This window comes from Otolemur garnettii, unplaced genomic scaffold, assembly GCF_000181295.1.
Source record: "Otolemur garnettii isolate 467f Iridium unplaced genomic scaffold, OtoGar3 scaffold00084, whole genome shotgun sequence".
NCBI classification, from domain to species: Eukaryota; Metazoa; Chordata; class Mammalia; order Primates; family Galagidae; genus Otolemur; species Otolemur garnettii.
The window spans coordinates 2040929-2047708 of record NW_003852479.1 but is presented as its reverse complement, the minus strand read 5'-3'; the positions used below and the strand labels follow the sequence as shown (position 1 = coordinate 2047708).

The window sequence follows — 6780 nt, the reverse complement described above, 5'->3', positions numbered from 1 at the left end:
CAACAAATATACAAGGGACTTAAATGTAACCACAAAAGAACTGTGGTTATAAAATATACTGAACACACCATCTGAAAGCTAAGAAATATACATTCTTCTCATCAGCCTGTGGAACAGTCTCCAAGATAGATAATATCCTAGGACCTAAATCAATTCTCAAGAAAATTTTAAAAATTGAAATTTTATTTTGTACTTTCTCAGACCACAAGGCAATGCAGGTGGAACTCAACATCAACAGATATTTTCATCCCCACACAAAGGCATCAACATTAAACAACCTTGTGTGGAGTGACTGTTGACTCAAGGAAGAGGAGGAGAAAACTGTTAAATTCCTCAAACATAACAAAAATGAAGCTTCAAGTTACTAAAACCTGTGGGATACTTCAAAAGCAGTCCTAAGAGGGAAATTTATCTTACTAGATGCCTACATCCAAAAAACAAGGAAAGAGCACATCAATAACCTAATCAATCATCTTAAGAAAAATGGAAAAGGAAGAACAACCTAATCCCAAACCTAGGAGAGGAAAAGAAATAACCAAAATTAAATCAGAAAAAAAATGAAATTGAAAACAAAAGAATCACTCAGAAAACTAGTGAAACAAAATGTTAGTTCTTTAAAAAATTATATGAAGTTGATAAATCTTTGGCCAGATTAACTAAAAACAGAAAAGAAAAATCTCTAGTGACCTCAATCAGAAACAAAAAGGGAAAATAACAACTGATACCACAGAGATACAGGAGATTATCTCTGACTACTACCCAAAAAGCCCCCCAAAACAAAAACAACTTTATGTTGAGAAATTTGAAAATGGGGAGGAAATGGACCGATACCTGGAATCCCACCATCTCCCTAGACTTAATAAAGAAGAAATTGATCTCTTGAACAGGTCAATATCAAGTAATAAGATTGAAGAAATGTTTTTAAATAAAATTCCAATAAAAAAGCCCTGGACCAGATTGCTTCACACCAGAATTCTGTCAAACCTTCAAAGAAGAGCTTATAACTAAACTGTAGAACCTATTCCAAAACATTGAGAAGGAAGGACCCTTCCATAAACTGTTCTCAGAAGCAAACATCACCCTCTTACCAAAAACCAGAAAAGGACCACAAACTACAGACCAATTTCATTAACGAATATACATGTAAAAATACTCAGTAAAATCTTAGCCAATAGTTTACAACTACACTTTTAAAAAACTGTGACTAAGTAGGCTTTATCACAGGGCTGCAAATCCATAAATGTAATTCACCATATCAATAGAAGCAAAAACAAAGACCACATGATCCTCTCCACAGATGCAGAAAAAGCATTTGATAAAATTCAGCACCCTTTCCTAACAAGAACACTTAAAAATATAGGAATAGGTGGCATTTTTCTAAAACTGATTGAAGCCATCTACAATAAACCCATACCTAGTATCACACTGAATGGAGTGTAACTGAAAGCTTTTCCATTTAGAACAGGAACCACACAAGGACGTCCCCTATCACCACTACTGTTCAACATTGTGCTGGAAGTTCTAGACAATGCAATCAGGCAAGAGAAGAAAGGGAATCCAAATCAGTGCAGAAGAGGTGAAACTCTTGTTCTTTGCTGATTATATGATCTTATACTTAGAAAGTACCAGAGACTTAACTAGGAGATTCCTGGAAGTGATTAAGAAATACAATCATGTCTTGGGATATAAAATCCATGTGCACATGTCAGTAGCCTTTGTATATGTCAATAATAGTCCAGTTGACAAGCAAATCAAAGATATAATTCCTTTCGCAGTAGCTTCAAAAAAAGGATACCCAGGAATATACTTTAAAAAGACGTGAAGGATATCTACAAAGAGAATTATGAAACTCTAAGAAAAGAAATAGCAGAATACATAAAGAAATGAAAGAACATATCTTGCCCTTGGCTGGGAAGAATCAACATTGTGAAACTATCTATACTACCAAAAGCAATTTACAGATTTTATACAATCCCTATTACAATATGAGCATCATACTTTCAAGAAATGGAAAAAATAGTTTTCTGTTTCATATGATACCAGAAAAAACCTGGTACAATAAAGGCAATTTTTGGCAATAAAAACAAAGCACTGGCACTCTACCTAGGGTGACAGAGTGAGACCCTGCCTGAAAACAAAACAAACAAACAAAAAATTTAGTGATTTCACCCATAATCATAAGAAATTAAAGTGATTGTAACCACAAAACTAGTACAGGTCGAGTGTCTCTTATCTGAAATACGTGAGACCCTGGTGTTTCAGATATCAAAGTTATTTTATATTTTGAAGCATTTGTATACATATAATGAGATATCCTGGGGCTGGGTCCCAAGTCCAAATAGATTTTACTTGTTTCCTATACATCTAATAGACACATCCTGATAGCAAGTTTATACAGTAAGTCAAACATTTTATGCATGAAGGAAAGTTTGTGTACATTGAACTTTCTGAAAACAGCATCATCAAGTGTGGAGTTTTCCTCCTGTGGCTGATCATGTGGCCCCTCAGAAAGTTTCAGATTCTGGAGCGTTTCACATGCAGATGTTTGGAGTAGGAATGTTCAATTTGCAGCATGAAAACATGGGGTGGAATAAGACAATAAATGCAGAAGAAAGCAAGAAAGGACAGAAGAACACAGAGAGCAGAAAGCAGAAAATAAAAAGCACAACAAATTAGATGATAAATGTAAGTCTTACCATAACAGCAAGAGCATTAAATAACCCGGTTGAAAATCAAAGATCGGTAAACTGGATTGAAGAATATTACAATTACAGCCTGTTTGTAAGCTACATTAAAAATATATTGCAATGATAAAAGAAAAGTATAAAGCTCACAAATTCAAACAAAAACAAAAATGCTGGGGGACTATATTAATATCAAACAAGTAGATTCAAAGGCAAAAATGTATCACTAAAAATAGTTGCTTTATTGTAAAAACTGATAAAATTCCCTCATTTTATCGGTTAATGCAGCTGCTAATTTGTATACTCTTTTGAATTTACATATGTTCAAGTATATTAAGCAAAAAAGGTGGAACTGTGATTAAATATAGTTAAATTCTAAACATCAGGAGAAATTTTAGTTCCAATCACTCATTAATTACAAGAACAAGTGAGAGAGAGACAGAGAGATATATAGAGAGATAAAGGCAAGCAAATATTCAAGGAACAGAAAATTTCATTCTTAACTAAACTTTTGAATAGAATAGAAATTATGACACCACTCCTCCATGTACTTTGCAAGGCGAGCATAACCTTGATAGTAAGGTTATGGGTTCAGTAAAAGGAGAATGACACTTTATCTTACATGAGACAATATATATTAGTGAAGATATAAAGTGGGTTGTGTTTTATTTCTCATATAACTTACACAAATGGATGAAGAAGAATTCATGGATGGATGAAAACTTTGTCCTAGAAGATGTCACAGGTACTCAGCTTCCATTATCTCTAGGGTACGGATCTCATGAGAATGGGAATGGTTTAAAAGTCAGTATAGATATGATCAATTTGAGGACTCTATAAAGGAGATTTTTACATGTAGCATATTACTTATTATGCTAATCACCTCAAGTTTTGCTTTCAATTGCCATTAATGCTTGTTGCTGCACTTACCCAGTGGAGGTGTCTCTGAAGAACGAAGAAAGGAAAATAAGATGGCTTCGTAAGATACATGCTAAAACCATGACAGACATGAATGAAAACAGGGAGAGGCAAAGTTACCTGCAAGAAACAAAATAATGCTTAAAACTTGATTCTGACTTGATTCAACATATTAACTGCTGTTTGTTTAAATTAAATTTGGCCTGAGGCTGTGCAGTATGTTGACGCCCAGTCTAGGGAACTGTTTCCTAACTAAGGATGCAAACAGACCTAGTTAAGAATAGGACAAATCGCTTAGTTTCATGCGGTCACAAGTTCCCGAGTTGTATGCAATCACAGGCAGCCGATTCATTGTACTATGCCCCAGTAAGGCAGATGTCAGCTGTAACCAGTTTATTATTCTGCTTCTGGGTCTGACCTTTTAAAGCTCACTGCATACACTGCTGGGCAGAGGTCTCTAAACCGCCAATGATTTTCAGGTTGCTATTCAATGAATGAATAGCTCAAATAAACAGCTCAATTCATTTTTCTAAAATTTTTCTTTTAACATTGTATTAATTGCTAGATATTAAAAGTGGTGAGGCAAAAGTTGGCTATTTTCACCTCAGCGGTGATTAGGAAACAGGAATCTAGAGGTAAGAGTTTGCAGTATTTGCTTTGAAGGACAACGGAGAATAAAGCTAAACGCTTATTCAAATACCACTAAAGTGCATATTGTAAAGTTCTTACTCAGATTCCTTAACAGAGAAACTTCTTCGTTATATTCCAGGAGCCCCTATTAACCTTCTCACAGGCAGAAAGTACACTAGTCTTGTTTACGTGAAGAGGCTAGCTCCTGGAGTAGCATTTATAATTATGAATTCATAGACTGGAATTTGTTTTTATCTTTTTACTTTGAAATCTTGCTTTAATTGAACAAACACAGAAAGCTTAAGACATGACACAATGTGAAGGTCCTGATTAGCCCAGTATAAAGAAAATTCAAATATACTATCCTGTAAAATCTCTTCTTGAAAAAAGTCAGCCTGACTTTTTAGCCAACATCTTTCTGCATTGTAAAGTGAAATTTTTTCTATCTCAAAATTTCAATAAACCACAGGATGAAATAGAAATTCAGGCATTTCAATTCAGCAGTTTTATGTAAATTGATTAAAGTAGATTAAACAAAAATGGACAAAGTGATCAATATAGTTTTTTTAAGATAAAACGAATGGAGTGGAGACTATAGAAATGTTAATTTCCTCTCATCTCAAAAAAAATTTTATATCTTTAAAACTTTAGTCGAAGGAATTTAGGTGTTCTATTTCAAGTACGAGGATATCACTGTTTATTTTTAGATGTAAATGAACAGTGGCCTGTGCATCAAGTTAAACATAAAACACAGTTTGGAAAGCTTATTTGATACCTATGGGTCTCAACTACGTGAGCAAACAAATTTACTTAATATTTTTTTAAAAACCTGCTATTATATAGCTGGCCTTGTGGCTGGCACCTGTAGTCCCAGCTACTGAGGAGCCTGAGGCAAGAGAATCGCTTAAGGCTAAGAGTTTGAGGTTGCTGTGAGCTGTGATGCCCCAGTACTCTACTGAGGGAAACATAGTGAGACTCTGTCTCAAAAACAACAACAACAAAGCCCCCTGCTATTATAATACATAGCAGATGACTATAATAAATAACAATGTACTATGTATTTCAAGATAGCGCAAACTTTTTATTTTATTTTTAAGGTGTAAAATATGCGTATTATTTATTGCAATGAAAAATTCTGGCCACTACCAACCAAAGGACTTTGAGGGGAACACCACAGTGAGACCATAAACACATCCCTCTTCCCAGTGGACTTTCCTGTCCTGCTTTAACATTCCCTGAGGATTCCTGCCCACACCTGTAACGTCTGTAAGATGACGGCTACACATTGTCCAACTCCATCACTCCTTCCAGGGTTGTTTATGCCTTCATAGGAGGGGAGAAAATTCCCTGTTGTCAAAATGCCTAGTGTTTTTATCCTTGAGACTCCACGGAAGTCTATTAAGGATAGACAGGATATTAAGGATAGTAAGAAAACTGAGAATATGAATGACTTTTTCTTCTTACGAATTTGTGAAATATTTTTCCTTTTTAACATGAGCGTCTCTGTATCCAAGCCATGGAGCAGCAGGTCCCACCGGGGCCTGAAGATTACATCTGCACCCACCTGTCTGCCTGGCCTTTGAGCAGGTGTGAAGAGGACCAGAGTCCAGCTGTCAGTAGCACCAGGGAATGAACCGTCCGGCATTTCCGCCGTCAATTCCAATCATAGACGTATGTGCCCTTTTTCCTGGTGTATCATTCCCACTGGAGCCTTTTTATTAAGACCTTGTTCCTAAGGAGCATTTAGGGCACAAGTTGTCTTTAAGATGTGGGGGTGGAATATAGCAGGCAGGACGTGAGATGGGTGCGCTCATTTCGCTGCCTGCTTTCCGGGAACCCAGGCTCGTCCTGCAGAATCAGAGATGGGCCCGACTTTCTGTGTCTGCAGGGAGACTCCTCCCAAGGACCATGCACCACCCAGCGTCCAGCCCTGCGGAGATTCCACTGTCTCTGTGCACCGCCTGGCCCTCGCTGCGATTCTGGCCCGGGAGGCCAGCCCAGCTCCGGGACAGACGCTGTCGCAGCAGCGTTAACTACCGGAGAAGAGAGGCAGCTCCGAGACAGGCAGCCGCCTTAGGACCTAATCCGGGAGCAAGAACCCCCACAGGAGGATCGAGCCATAGAACACACCCTTTGCTTGGAACCTACGGGGGACATTTCTTTCTTGTCCACATTTGCCTTTCTTTTTAGTGAGGATATTCAAAAGATCAATATCCTTTGGATCTGGAAGAGCCCGTGGGTGCAGGCGCTTCTACACACCCAGTTTCTGCCTTCGGTGGGCAGGTGTAATCGTGGCCCCGGGGAAGCAGATTACTGGGGGCAGTTGGGTGGATGATGGAGGAGTCGGCACCTTCTTCTGAGGTTTTGAGACAGACGTCTCTATGTTCTGGTTTCTTTTATGAGTTGAACTCCTTGTTACCCTTGAGAGATATTTTTCGTGTTGTCCCCTTCGCTGGGGTTCCCGGCGCACCTGGGTGACTCGCAGCCGGCTGATCCGCTATCCAACAAGTTTCTGCCCTTGCTTGGTCAAATCTGTAATTCCCACATT

General features: G+C 37.8%; 1 pseudogene; it reads left to right on the top strand.

Annotated features, from left to right (window-relative positions):
- Positions 1 to 6265, top strand: part of LOC100959357 — a 16043-nt pseudogene extending 9778 nt beyond the window's left edge.
- The last annotated feature ends 515 nt before the right edge of the window (positions 6266 to 6780 follow it).